The 16,185-nt window shown below is 34.4% G+C and overlaps 1 non-coding gene across 1 annotated transcript; it reads right to left on the bottom strand.

Annotated features, from left to right (window-relative positions):
* Window positions 1-521: 521 nt before the first annotated feature.
* Window positions 522-624, bottom strand: LOC126017054 (U6 spliceosomal RNA). Its single transcript, XR_007498730.1, has one exon. It is a non-coding gene; the product is annotated as a U6 spliceosomal RNA (small nuclear RNA).
* Window positions 625-16,185: the final 15,561 nt, after the last annotated feature.

Below are 16,185 nucleotides of genomic sequence, written 5' to 3'. Positions count from 1 at the left end.
AGATTAAGACAGGTGTGTGTTGGATGAGAAACCACAGAATTTTACAAAACTATGAGCAATGTTATTCCTTAGTGAGGAAAATTATAAAGACTCTACTTGCTTCTTTAGATTCTATCTACTGCAGATTATCAAAAAAGACAGTAATATTTTGATCAAAAATAGAAACCAATTTGCAAATGATTTAAATAAATATTTCTCTTTCCTTTAGTATAATTCTGTTACCTATTCAACCACTTACTTCATCTCTTCGAAGAGAGTTAATATCAATTTAATATCAATGTTGAGCAATAGGGGGAGAAAAACAGGTCTACTTTGGAGGTCTTTCTATAAACCCAGTGTTATTTCCATAAACCCAATTTCTGCTTATAGTTTCAAGATTTATTCCCTCTTTGTTCATTCCTCACCTTCTGGTGAGTGAATGTATTTTTCATTGAATCCTGACTCATTCAATCCTGCAGATCCAATCTATTCCAGACCTCTCTTTCCTGTTCTCTCTTTTTTGTTGGTTTCTTTTCATTTTTTTTAATATGGAATACTTGACAAATTTGAGTATCATCCTTGCACAGGGGCCATGCTAATCTTCTCTGTGTCGTTCCAATTTTAGTATATGTGCTGCTGAAGCAAGCATTGTTTTCAATTTTCTTTTGATTGGTTTTGTTTTGCTGAGGGCATACCTTTGGTGCTCATGTCTTATTCCTGGTTCTGTTCAGAGGGATCACTTTTGGTGGAGCATGTGATATTATATGGGTTCCAGGGATCAAACCGAGGTCAGCCACATAGAAGGTGCCCAACCTGCTGTCTGATTGCTCTGGTCACATCCATTCCTGTTTTATTTTAGTCCTTTCTTGGCTTCGTAGAATTCCAAATCCATTATCCTCATACTCCAAATGTCTCTAACTTCAGCTGCTACCTAACCTAGCTGCTACCTGAAAATAATATTCTCTGTCAATCTTAACTTTCATCTGAGGGCTTCTATTTTTATCTAGGGACTAAGAAGTGAAGCAGAAAATGATCTCATTTTACATATTAAACTCATTTCTCATCTATGAATGCCCACATTCTTTAACTTTCTGACTTTATATTTGCTATATTTTCTTTCCACCTTCATGTACTGTTTCCCCTTTTAGATGTTTTCCTTAAAAGCTTTTCCTCACTATCCTCTTTTCCATCCATACTATTATCACCATTCCAGTGACATTTGACATACACAGGAAGGAATTTTGAATATGCCCAGGTATTGCTCAAGGATTGTTCCAGGTTCTGTGCTCAGAAGTAAACCTTGTGTGGTGCCAGGGATTTGAACCAGGGTGAGGACCACAGGCGCATTCAAGACAAGTGCCTTACCTTCTATACTTTCTTTCTAGACACCTTCTAAAGTGTACTACCATAATTATCTTTATTTATTATATCACATTTATTATACCATTTACACCATATAAATTATTTTATTCTCTTGACTATATTTAAGTGAGTGCTTTATATTCTTCATCATTCCTCCTTTTTTCCCATGTCTTTGCCGCCCAGTTTAAATTGGTGGTTAATTGCTCCCAAGCAACCACCTCAACTAACTTCACTCTTTTTTATATCACATTTTCTATCAAAAGCCCAAAATACCAGAACACTTATCAGTATCAAAAGTCTGTTGCTACTCAACAGAGTCAATAAACTGAGAGAGTGACAGATAGAGTAAGAGTTTTATTATGCAGCTAGCTGAGAGATTAGAAGATGGCAGACTCAACCTAGAGAACCATCTTTTCTCTACTGTCACAAGAACTAACTTTCATAGTATAAGAATAATGAAGTATATGCTTTTAGACAGGCTATGCTGCATATTAGTGGTTATCAATGTGATCAATACATTTTATTTACTAGCAGTGCTTTTACTCAGTAAGTATAAAGAAATACTTCTGAGTCCATATAATTATATTTTGAAAGCAGCCTCCATGTTGTTTTTCTTGTAAAGACTTTTTGGTAAAGAAAGTAGGGAAAATGGAAATTTCTTTACATTTTAGTTATATCTTCTGGTACTTGTTACCAAGGGAGTTTGCTGGTTTTAATTCTGAATCTAGTTCTTAAGTCCATTTGGTTGCCATTGCTAATTATGGTAAATCATAGGAAAGTGATATAACACTTATGTGGTAATCCACTTGCAACCAAATAGAGATCTCAAATGCCAAACAAGTATCTAACAATTCCTGGTAATCATAGTAGATATCTCTCTTGGATTTACTTTTCTACTCTTTCACCACATTTCTTCCCAGACTTGCTTATTCCTTTATTTTAGTATGAACTTTTCTTGTTTTTGATTAATTACATATAATTAAGAGTTCTTCTTTTTCTATGTATCAATAAGTAAACCTATTTACTCTTCAGGTCCTTTGTTTTTCTGTATTACCTCTATCTCTTACTACCCTTTCTGGGTCTTGCCTACAGTCACCTTTATTTCTAAAGACTGTTCCTTTGATTAGTTTCTCTGACTCCAGCATTTTATCTATCACTTTCACCAGCACAACAAACACATTCTAGTATGTCCTATTTAAGACAACAATCTTCCTTTATTCACATTTTTTTAGCTTTCTTTTTTATTTCTTTTTTTTCACACCAAAGTATCTATTATACAGATACTGCTCTTCCACTTTATATGTATTATCTCTTCAAATTATTTTAGATCAAAAGCACTCGAGTATACAATAAAGTCTCCTCAATGAATAGTAATGGGAAAACTGGACAGTCATACGAAATAAAAATAATTGACTACCTAACACCATACACAAAATTAACTCAAAATAAATGAAACATTTGAATGAAAAATCTAAAATCACAACCATTTAAATTAATATTTTCATAAGTTATATACTTTTTGATACCACCCAGTGATATGTTTCTAATTCAATCCCAATGGGAAAGGAAACAAAAATAATAATAAAATGGTACTACATCAAACTGAAAAAGCTGTTTACGGGGGGGGGGGGGAAACTCACATCAAAATGAAAAGACATCCTATTAAATGGGAAATTTACACATTGTACATTTCACAAAAGGTTTATATCCTAAATATACAAAGAACTCATCTAACTCAACAATTAAAAAATGACCCAATTAAAAAATGAGCAGAGATCTGAATAAAATCTTCTCCAAAGAAGAAATACAGATGGCCAATAGGCATATGAAAAGATCTTCATCATCTCTTATTAGGAAATGCAAATCAAAATAACAATGAGATATCACTGAACACCTGTGCAAATGGCTGTTATCCAAAAGAGAAAAACAAGTGTTGAAGAGGATGTAGAAAGAAGGGAATCCTTAAACCACGTTGGTAGGAATATAAATTTGTGCATCATTGTGGAGAGAAATACAGAAATTAATTTAAAATTTTAAGTAGAAATTGCCATTTCTCAAATTTTCATAAAACATAAAATGTTAATTTAAAAATATATATATGTATATATTTTCCATGCTTATTGTTGCATTGCTTAATAGAACCAGGAAGTAGAAATAATCTAAGTGCTCATCAAGTGATAAATATAAATACATATGGCATATATTTACAATGGAATAACTGTTAACGAACTATACTGAAATATTAAGGGACCAGAGAGATAGCACAAACATTAAGCTACTCACCTTGGTAAGTAAGTCAGTATGTGGCTGACCTCTGTTCTATCTCCAGCACTGCTTATTATCCCCTGAACACAGAGTCAGAAGTAAGCTCTGAGTACAGCTTGGTGAGGCTCACCTCATCTCCCATTCTATCCCACAGTTTGCAACAACATGGATGGACATAAAAATATTATGTTTGTGCAATAAGTCAAACAAGGAAAAAACAAACAATATATGATATCATTCATACATAATATATACAGAAACTATATAGACTAAATTTTAAAAAATGGATTAGTATATATCAACTAGTGGCTACCTGAATGGAAAGGAGAAAAGAAGTACCAATTAGGATAAAGAGGATCTATAGAATATCTGATTTTCAATGATGCTCACTTGAAACACAGAATATTATAATAAAATATTACTTTAATCACAAGAAACTAAAATAAACACAAATAATTAGAAAAAAATTTTAAAAGAAAGCATTTTATTCTGCCTTCACTGCTATGCTTAGTGTGACTTGTCCAAAACATCCCTGACCTTTGAAATTGTCTTCCTTTCACAGTTGAGAAAATGAAATTATCATCTGTCCAGAGCTCAAGCCAAAAAAGTCTAAGGAACATTTTGCTTTATCTAGTTTGTCCTTCTCCTCTTTACAACATACTTGCAAATCTAGTGATTTCTTCTTCAAAATACATGGTGAATGTATAATCTTCCTTTTTATATTTTAGTCTTTTACAGGAAATTGCTTTCACAAATGTGTTTATGCTTCTAAACTTGTCCCTCTTCAATTACTTTTGCACAAAGTAAGTAGAAAAAAATAATCTGTTCATGTCTCAGAAAATTAAATATAGAACTACCATATGATCTAGAAATTTCACTTCTAGGTATCAATTTGAAAACATAAGGGATAAAATTTTGAAAAAAAAAAAACCATCAACAGTGTCAATGACAAGATTAACTTTTATGTATGCAAAACTCCAAGGAAAAAAACCATTTGGGGGGCCAGAGCAATTGCACAGCAGTTAGGCCGTTTGCCTTGCAAGCTGCTGACCCAGGACTGATCTTGGTTCAATCCCCCGAGCAGGAGCAATTTCTGAGCACAAAGCCAAGAGTAACCCCTGAGCATCATCCAGTGCTCTTCAACAGATGAATAGCTAAAAAAAAAACTGTGATACATATACACAGTGGAATATTATGCAGCCATCAGGAGAGATGAAGTCATGAAATTTTCTTATACATGGATGTACATGGAATCTATTATGCTGAGTGAAATAAGTCAGAGGGAGAGAGATAGACACAGAGTAGTCTCACTCAACTATGGGTTTTAAGAAAAATTAATTTGTAATAATGTCCAGAGACAATAGAGATGAGGGCTGGAAAGGACTGCCTCACAATATAAAGCTCACCACAAAGAGTGGTGAGTGCAGTTAGGGAAATAACTACACTGACAACTATCATTACAATCTTTTTTTTTTATTCTTTGATTCCTTTTTTAATGTAATTTTTATTTTATTCATAGTGGCTTACATATCGTTCACAGTAATATTCCAGGTACATATTAACATTGAATCAGGAGAATTCCCATCACCGAATTGTCCTCCTCCACCCTGTTCCCATCCTGCCTCCCATATCCTCTACCCTCACCCCAGGGGCTGCTAGAATGAGTGGTTCCCTCTGTGTCTAGTTTACTACTTAGTGATCTTATAACTGTTTGGTCTTCGTACCTTCATTACTTCCCCCTCTAATTGGGACGCAGGACTAGATAGTTTAAGTTATGTGGTTTTGTTTGAGGAAGAGAAAACTAATAAAATGGGGTAAAAATCAACTACGCCAACAATGGGCAGAGTCCTTCTAGAGCCTCTCATCCTCGGTTTGAGAGCCGAAGGGGAAAAAAGAAGGTGAAAAACCACAACAGTTCAAAATGAAGTATCAAATAAAATATCCAGTGAGCACTGCAGCAATAAAGATATGCACCACATAATTGCCATGGTCTTGAGATAAACATGACAGCACAAAAAGGAAGAAGAGAAAAGAAGAAAGAAAAAAGTAAATATATAAATAAAAAAGTGGACAACTACTTCAATATCCACACCAAAACAAAGAAATCGACAAAAACTAAATAAAGGAAAAAAATATTATTTTGTGCTTTTTGTCTCTTTTTTTTTCCCCCTCCTGCATAGGCACAGTAAATATTGGGGTCATTCGAAAAGGGAATCCCCTTGGCCTTACAGATACAGGGTTTCTCCACCCTTGGAATATATTGTCATGGGATTATCTATGGACTTCTTTCAAGTTCATTTACTCTCCCCTTGGTGTTTATGTGGTGTATGGAAGACTTCTGCTCCAATCTGGATGATAAAATCAGACCTCTATATCTAGAGATCTCAGTCTCTGCACAGGTCAAGGAGTGGAACTTACGATGAAGTCTTTCTTTGTGATTTTAGAAGTTCTGTTTCCTCAGTGTCATTTTAATCTGTCTTCTGTGGTTGGTGGTCTTGGCCCTTGTGCTGAACCTCAGATGGAACCTGGGATATTGTCTTTCGTTAAGTTTCCAGAAGACCCATTCAGTTACAATTGCCCCAGTCAGGTCTCTGGATTTAGAGATCATGGTTGTTGTGTAGGTCGTAGAACAAACCCTAGACTAGGGCTTTCTTATTGGTCCCAGGATACATACTGCCCAGTCATGGTTCTATCAGCCAGTCATCTGTAGATCACGTTCTTGGCTTTTGCACAGTCCAAAGTGTGACAAGTCTTCTGATTTTGTCTTATTGTTAGTTGGTGAAAGAGGATAACCTGTTCTTAGGTCCATTTGTTCCCAATTTCCTAGTTGTCAGGATATCATATTAGAGCTGACACATGTTGGTGTTCAAGCAGTATTCAGGATGTCCCAGATGGGATTTGGTTCCTGTAGCTGTTGTGAAGAACTGTGTCGTTTCTATGTCTGGGATTCAGGGTTCAAGGCTGGACGGTCAGTGTCTAATCTCCTGGAGTATCATGAGAATCTTAATGAGTGAGAGAAATAGAATGTCTGTCTTGAATACAGATAGGGGTTAGGAAAGAAGGGAGGCATTTGTTGTGGAATGTTGAACTGGTGAAGAGGGGGTGTTCTATTTATAACTGAAACCCAACTACAATCACGCTTGTAATCATGGTACTTAAATAAAGATTTTATAAAAACAAACAAACCCATTTGGAATAATAGTATAAAATTTGCTTCTGGGCTTGCTCTTCAAGTTTATGTTTCACCTTGAATACTTATCTCATTTGCTTGTCCCTCTCTCACTGCTTACCTCTTCTAATTGAACACATATTTCCTTCATTTCTTTCTAAGTAGTTTTCATTCCCTAAGAACTATCCTGCTTTACTATTTTACCTTCTGAAGTTCTTTTTTTTGAGAAAAAGGCGCAACCTCCAAACACCTATGGCCTTAATTAATTCTGACTTAATCTATGTCAGGCATTTCCCCAAATGGTGGCATCTGAGATGCTGCAAGAAGAGAGGTGAAAACACTCATTTTTACATCCCTTGTTCCTCACTTTACACAGTGGTATACACTGGCAGCAATGGTAATCATAATATTTTAACCTGGGACCCTTAAAACACACAAACATTTGTAAACTTGTATACCAATTTTACCTTCATTAAAAATAATCTATTTTTTAAAGAAAAAAGAAAGTTTTGTTCAGTGTTTCTCAAACTCTTTGAAGCTGCAAGCCAGAACAGGCTAACATAGATCTCCAATGAAGGGTGGAAGTGGGGAGACTGACTAGGAACCACTCGGCTAGTTTTATGCCTCCCAACCCAGGAAAGAAAACAATCCACATATGTGCAAATTAGACTTTAGATCTTTAGAGTACCTTTTAATGGAATCCCACTTATTAATAATCCATTTAAAGTTCCCTTACCTCCTTTTCCCTTGGGACACAACCCAGACATCAGTTTCTCCAATTGTGTTCTTTCATTCTACCTCCTAGCCCAGAATTCATCCCTTCCAGCTCTTCTCTAGAACTCTAGTTTCCTTCCTGTCTGCCCATTCAATTCTTTAATTTTTTTACATTGGGATAATGATGGCTTATGAAACTATATATTTTAGGGTTACAGTTTCACATAGCCTCCAAATACATTACCATACTACTAAAATCCCTCCACCAATGTCCATTAGGCACTCTACTTTCAATTAGAGCAAGGATATGCTTATTGTGTTCATAATTATATGGCTTCCAACACAGTATCTGGTCAATAGGATATCGTTGCAAATAATTAGAATGTAAAAAGATGATTGACTCTCCCTGCTTATGTCTCTCCCCTGTAATCATCATAGTTCACACACGATACCACTTGGCAGACCCTTCTCCCCACATTGTAATTGATAAAGAGCCCTATTACTGATTTAAGTGAAATTTCAGTCAACAGAGATTTACTGACCCTTATTTTATAAACATAAGGCAATTATGATAAGCCAGCAATCTTTGCAGTCTAGAATATTTAGAAAATGAAAGGTCTCTATGAGGAAATTTTCTCCTAAAGTGCCAGTCATCATAATTACATGTGAGACAGTGATAGATATTCAAGACCTTCAGGCTTCTGATGCTAATCAACCAAAGAGATATCCCAAGGGTCTACATCCAGCAAAGATAATCAGTGAAAAAAGAAAATTGTAGACACAATTAGGAATAAAATATTTTAACTTAACAGTTTCCTTATAGGGATAGAGATTCGTACAGAGGTAAAGACACTCTACTTGCAGTCCAACTGAGATTGATACCCAGTTCTACATGGTGCCTGGAGCACTGTCAGGAGGGTCTAGAGTAGCTTCTGAGCACCTCTGGTTGTAATTAAACCCCTTCTCCCCACAACAAAACCAAAGCAAATAAACAAACCAAAAAACCCAATAGTTTTCTGCTTGGTAGCTGCTCAGTAGCTTCAAATTAATCCAAAGCTCAATATAAAATGCACTTTCTTTAATGTCTTTTGAAATTTATAATCTACATTAGAGAAAAATTGCCTTGCTATGTTTTATTGCTTATTAATTTAAAAAATATTTACTGAGACCTTATTAAGTATGTGCAGTATGCAGTTTAGATCTCAACATTCTAACCCTCAGTAGAAAGGTTTTATTACGATTCAAGCTAATCCTATGAATATAATTTGATTTATCAAGAGTTGCCACATCACTACAAGTATACAATTTAATTGGCAATAACTGGAAAAGATACAGGTGATTAAGACAAAGTTTGAGAATATAAAAACAACCAATAGTTGTTGCATTCCTTTTCAGTAGTGTCAACAATCTAGCTCTCTAGGTAGAGCCTGGTGGTCTTCATAGTCTGCAGAATAAAGCTTGAAGTGACTCAAATGGAATTGAAGCTCCTCCTGTATAATACATTAGATTATAATATTGATATCTCTTGTTAATTTAGAGGTCTTGGCCTATTAGACTATTAGACTTTTAGACTTTTATCTATCTTTGCCTTGTGTTCACTGTCCTCATATAAAAGAGGATACTTTTTTTTTTTTTGGCTGGATTGCATCATCATACAGTCTGTGCTCAAGGGACCTCTCAGGGCCATTTTCAGCAATTCTCAACTGCTGGGCCCTGAGCATGAAGTGTTTCTCATAACAGCAGAGTAGCAGTTATTGCTGTTACAACTAAATAACTGTCTCTTACTTCCTGTGAAGCCCTGAACCACTGGGGCCACCTCTGTGATCTCCAGAGCGCTAAATTCAGTGATTCTAAGGATGTCATGTGATGCCAGGGAGAAAACCCATGTTGCACATGGGCCCAAGATATTTACTATCTCCTCAATCCCTAATTTCACTTTTAATTGTTAACATAAGTCACCTTATTTCAATTACACCCACTTTCTGATTAGTGTATATCATCATAACGATATATGTATTAGTATGGCACAAGCAATCAAAAATAAAACAGAAAAAATAGTATTAAAATAGTGTCTATTCTCAGGTAGATTAGGCCAAGAGAATTCCCATTCTAATTTCCCCCAATGTTTACTGTGACTAAGCAAAATAAAAAGAAACACAACCCTTTTTTAAGAAGTGGCTGGTCTGTTTTTATTTTTTTTTTCTTTCTTTCCTTTTCTCTTTTCTTGTTTTTGCTTTCATTTTTGTTTTTGAGTTTATGTGGGGGTTTTTTTGTTTTTTTTTGTTTGTTTGTTTGTTTTTGTTTGTTTTTTTTTGGTTTGTTTCTTTGTAGCTGATGGCTTTGGTTTTTGGTTTACTCTTTTATTTTTTTTCCTTAATCCTTTTTGTACTTTTTTTGTTACTCCCTTATTGTTTTTTGTTTTGTTTTGTTCGGTCTTGTCTCGTTTTATTTTGTTTTGTTACTTTCTTCTTCTTTTTTCTTCTTTTCCCCTTTCTTCTTCCAAAGGGATACTTACAGAACCTACACGGACTCCTCCCATATCCCTTCTTTTATCTCCAATAGAGCCACATTACTGGAATCACCTTGATCAGCATCATAATTGGAGGGAGAAAAATGGATGGTACCAAGGCCAAACAGTCATATGTTCATTTGGTGGAAATAAAATATGATCAGACTTGAATACAAAATCCAAAGTCAACGACAATAGAAATGATACCCAATCTACACCAAGCTGTACATGGGGAGAACAGCTGCACTATCATTACGGGAGGGGGGGTAAAAGAGGGGAAAGTGGGATGCATGCTGAGAACAGGGGTAAAGGGAGGACAAAATTGTAGTGGGAATATCCCTCATTCATTACTACTATGTGCCTTAAATATTCCTGTGAAAGATTTGTAATTCACTTTGCCCACAATAAAAAAATAAAAAATTAAACTAAAATGCCAATATTAACTAAAAATAAAAAAAAGAAGATAGATACTAAATAATGAATTTTGTAATCAGGGATTATTTTATAGTGTGAGAAAATTACAAATCAGAAACATAAGAAACTAGCAACTCACTGGGTAGATTATTTCCTTTTGTTCTCCATACTACTATTTCTTTTCTCTGGTTTTCTTTCTGTATTGAGAGATTACTTCTTTGCCTAAGTCCACAGTCTATAGATATTAAACAACATTAGTGACTTGGTAGTTTAATAAGGTTAAGTTGTGGAACTGGACCATTTCTTTTTTTTTAATATAATTTTTATTTTGATCATAGTGGCTTACATATTGTTAACAATAATATTTTAGGTACATATTTACATAAAATCAGGGGGGATTCCCATCACCAATTTGTCCTCCCTACACCTCCGTTTTTGTCCTACCTCCCATATCCTCTTCCCTCACCCCCAGGGCTGCTAGAATATGTGGTCCCCTCTGTACCTAGCCTACTACTTAGTAGTCTTGCACCTGTTTGGTCTTGGTGCCTCCCTTATTTCCCCCTCTAACTGGGAGGCAGGACTAGCTAATTCAAGTTACGTGGTTTCATTTGAAGAAGAGAAAAGTAATATACTGGGGTAAAAGTCTAATACGCCTAAAATGGGCGGGATCCTTCTAGAGGCTCTCATTATCGATTTGAGAGACGAAGGAGAAAAAGAAGGTGAAACACTCCACCAGTACAGAAAGGAGTGTCAAATATCCAGTGAGGACTCTGACATTAACAAAAAGCACCACAAAACAAATAAATAAATAAATAAATAAATAAATAATAAAAATAAAAACCGCCATGATCTTGAGATAAGAAACATGGCATAGCACAAAAAGAAAGAAAAGAAAAGAAGAGAAAAGAAATAAGTATAATTGGGGACAACAACTTCAATAACCACACCCAAACAAAGAAATCAACCAAAAATAGATAGGTAAATAATAATAATAATAATAAATAAAGATTAAAAATAATATATAAAAAATAAACAATGTTTTGTGCTTTTTGCTTTCTTTTTCCCCTCCTTCCCTGGCACAGTAAATATTGGGGTTATTCGAAAAGGAATTCACTTGGCCTAAGAGATATGGGGTTTCTCTGTCCTTGGAGTATATTGTCATGGGATTAACTATAGACTCTGTTCAGGGTCATTTACTCTCCCGGTGGTGCTTTTGTGGTGCTTTGAAGACTTCTGGGGGAACTGGACCATTTCTACTGGAGAATATAGTGTATATACTGGAGTATGGTGTTGTGCTGCTGTGGTTTTATGCATAGAGGAATCTTCATCTAGCTAATTCTGAGAATGCCACAGAGGTATCAACCCAGACCAGATTACCTAGGAACAGTCATCAGTCATCATTTTCTCTTTGTTGATTTATAGTTTTGATACTTGTGTAAATGCCATTTCTCTACCATGATTAATAGTTATGAGATGGTTGGAATTGCTTGTTTTTGAAACTTGTACCCACAACAACATAGTCAATACAACAATCAATATTAAATACAGTTTAATACATAGTATGAGCACAGAATGACAAAAAATTGTTTTTAAGTTTATTGTTTTGGGGACATATCTATGGTGCTGGAGATTACTCGTGGCTTTGTTTTCAGGAATCATACTTACACCTCCAGCATGAAAAGCATGTGCTCAGTTTATTGAAATTTCTCTTTGATACAGCACTATATCTATTAGCACTAATTTATATTTATTTTATCTTCTAAATTGTAGAACTTCATTCCAAAATTATATCCTTATATTACAAGATAAACAAAAACATTGGTGTGTGCTCTTTGTATGTTGTCTTTGGCAGAGCTTCTTTCATAATGTGTTTTCTTATTGCAATGTAATTAAGTTGTACAGTTGAACTAAACATAGCTAGGGGAAATAAAGCTAAGAATATTTTAGCCAGTTAAAACTTGGAAGACCTGACTACATTCTTTCATTAACACATTTATAGCACTTGAGAATTAGTCATGCCAAAATTTTTATCTTCTCAGGAATAATAAAAACTCTTTCAGTGCCTCTAAATACCAGATAGTTATAAAAAAAAAAAAACTAGAGAACCAGGAATAGGACATAAACCGATTAATAGAGGGGAGATTAAAATATTCTAGCTTCATGCTCCTCACTTTTAGTCTGAGATTTTAATGTTTTTCTTCATGATGCTTTTGTTTTATCTATTATTTGGTTTGATCATGTTGGAAGATGACAAATCTTAAAATTTTAACTCCCAAAAGTTATCCTTTTATGTATTCTGTGAAATTAAATGTATTTAAACTGATAAAAATATTAAAATAAGTAATAACTATCATTTATTAGTACTCTAATAACATTATAACTGGCAAAATAACTGTACTGGCAAATGTTTGTCACCTTTTCACAGATAAAACAACAGATTCAAAGTGTTAATTTCTATAGCTTCCCCTTTAACTACCACCATAACCCTGCAAATTTAATTGTCCTCTTTCAGGATGCAGTTTAGCTCCTTAGTACAATACTCATAGTTTTTGCTAATAGATATGCTTTAGGTAATATGTATATTTAAGTTAATCTCACAGGAATCAGGGTGCATTTTTTCTAACATTCTTTATTTATGATGCATGTGTATATGTATGTATGTATGATATTACCCTTTAAAACCTGCATTGCATCAGAAAGCCTTTTGCAAACAAAGAAAATCTACACAGAGAAGTAGACAAGAGACGACCTGGCCAGAAACATGATGCAGAAAAGTAGCAGACAGGATTCAACTTGAGTAGTCCAGCCCCATTCAGCATCCTGATAAGGTTTCCTTTGCTCCCAAACCTACAATACCTGGGAAATGAGTCTTTTAAAACTGCTTGGGAAGAAAGTTTGTGAAAGGACAACAGAAGGACTTTCTGGCCTGCACATACAGAATGTAAGAATGTAAGAATGCTCTGAGAACATATATCATCACTATTTTGAAAATCACTCCTGTGAAAGTAGATTCTAAAGTGGTTGTGGTAGATTCTTTTAAAAAAAATTGCTTTTCATGCATATTTAAATACATTTCCCCAAGTTGTTATATAAGTTGTTTAAACATTAAAAACCTCAAAGACATAGAGACTGGAGCAAAACATTTTTTATTAAATAGAAGCTATATTTTTTAATCGAGAAAGCAGTCATCTAAGTGGTTTTTCCTATTTTCTATCTCACGTATAACAAAACACCTCAACGCAACATGAGAGACAGTATTCAGAAAGCAATTCCAAACACATTAAAAGAGATGCTTTGGAGAAATGAGTCAAGTGAGTTTTTTCCCTCTAAAAGCCACCAAAAAAAAAAGAAAAAGAAACACCCTTCTTACAGGGCAATAGGTTGAGAAGAGAATAAGAAGAGGAACACAATATCTCATCTAAAATCTTGCAGGCAAGAACGTTTATTACTGCAGGAAGAGAAGGTGAAACTAGCTTATAAATGAGATCCTGCCAAGGAGGGAGATGTATCTTGCTGAAGCACTACTGTACAGAATGAACCTTTAAAGCTTGGACTCAGGAGATATAAACCATTGTCAAATAAATCTAAACTGATATATTCATTTTTAATAAAAAGACAATTTGACATAGCTTGGCCACAGTGACATCATTTCATCCTTGAGTTTTAATGCTCAAGGTTATTTTTAAAAGTTTTACAACATTACAGAAAGTTGTGAGTGATCAGAAACAACAAATACTCTAACCTAGAATATTATTCATTTCACCCATAGTTTCATTTCTTATTTTTTAATTGAGGCAGCATTATTTTATACGACCACATGTGCTTTAGAATTGATTTTTTTATTCCTCTTCAGATGGAAGTTGTCATGCCATACCCATCACCAACATGCTGAAATTCCTTCCCAACCATCTACTGTATTTGCTCTATCACTTATGCCTCCAGTTTCTGATACTCTGGCAACTTATTTCTGCATTCAGAATCTAATGGATAATTTTTAATCATTTTGTCTGTTCCTTAACTGTTTCTTTGTATTCCACATCTGATGAGACTATCCTGTATTTGTCTCTCTCTTTCTGGCTTACTTTAGCATTACATCTCTAGTTCCATTCATGTTGTTGCAAATGAAAAGATTTCCTCCTTATAGTTAAGTAGCATTACATTATGTATATATTCTACACCTTCTTTGCCCACTCATTTGTCTTTGTTATGTAAGTTTTTCCACTGGTCGTTGTTGTAAATTGAACTGCTAATGAATATAAGGCACATATGTTTTTTCAATTTAATGTTTTTATGTTCTTCAGAAAGATACCTAGGACTAGAATTGCTTTCCTGTATGGAAATCCTGTTTTTAGCATCCTGAAACACTCCAAACTGGTTTTAAATTTTTTCAAGCCAGTTTATGTTCCAGCAATAATGTATGTTTTTTTCCACAACCTTTTCAATACCTTTTGCTTTGGGGGTTTGTGAGCTAAAATATTCTTACAAACAGGAGGTGGAATCTCATTGTCATTTTGATTTGCACTTACCTGATAAGTGATCTGAGCAATTTTTCATGCACCTGCTTGCCATCTGTTTATCTTCTTTGGATAACTGTCTATTTTGTATCTTCTGCCCATTTGGGGGTTGGGGGGTTAAAGTGGGTCTCATCCAGCAGAGTTTAAAGGTTACTATTCTCTATGTTCAAGAGTGACCCTTGGTAGTGTTCAGGGGACCATATCTAGTGCTGGAAATTCAGTGGGACACAAGTACCTTTAATTCTATATTATCTCCCCAGCTCCTCCTCTGCTTATATACTTTTTTATATTGATTGAGATTCTGTTAATAGTGAGATTCTGTTAATAGTCAATAACTAATATAATAGTTAATAGATTCAATTAATAGTGGTTTCTCATGCACATAATTCTAACACTTTACCAGTGTACCCATCTCCCTTCCCAAAGAACGCCAATATTCCTCCCTTTTAGCCGTCCCCCAGCCAATCACTTATGTAAATCAATTCTCCCCTTGTGTTTCCTTTTACCCTTTGTAGCTACCTTGATGTATCCTTTACTTGACATGGTTATTTGGTTTTAGTTGCTGGATTTTATCATTTTAATATACTTAGATATATCTGTTTGAGCTTTTGTCAGATATATAGTACACAACTATTTTTCCTATCCAGTAGGATGTCTTTCTATTTTCTTTTTTTTTTTTTGGAGTTATCAATGAATTTAATTGTATATTATGTTGCATTTAATTTGAGGGAACACAATACTTTGAGGATCTCATACACAAACAACTGAGCTTATCTTTAGTTTAAAAAAAATCCATAGCACCTATAGTAAAGGTAGGAGAGCTGTAGTTTCTTTAGTACATCTGTTTCTTATCACTTCATGGAATCAGAGAACATGCCAGAAACAGGATAGTCGTCAAGAGTAGTTAAAACTATAACGTAACATGTATCGAAAATATCACTTAGGATACACAACTATACACTGAAAAATGTAGCAATGCCAAAAAATGGGACAATTAAAAATAAAAATCTGACTACTTACATAAGACAATTCTCATAAATGGGGCTAAGATTGCCCAGTTTAACATCTCAAAAAAAAGTTCAACTTATTATTTTACATTAATATCATGAAAATTAAGACAAGGAGATCAAGTTGTCTATTTTCCTGATAATGTATTTTCACAGTTTTTTCATTGTTAGAGTTCCAATTTTCTATATTTGCTTTTGTTTCCCTTGTTATTTGCATTGAGTGCCCAAAGATACAATTCAGTCAATATTGTA

The sequence above is a fragment of the Suncus etruscus genome, chromosome 8, assembly GCF_024139225.1.
Source record: "Suncus etruscus isolate mSunEtr1 chromosome 8, mSunEtr1.pri.cur, whole genome shotgun sequence".
In the NCBI taxonomy this organism is placed as follows: Eukaryota; Metazoa; Chordata; class Mammalia; order Eulipotyphla; family Soricidae; genus Suncus; species Suncus etruscus.
This window is presented reverse-complemented; position numbering and strand designations above follow the sequence as displayed.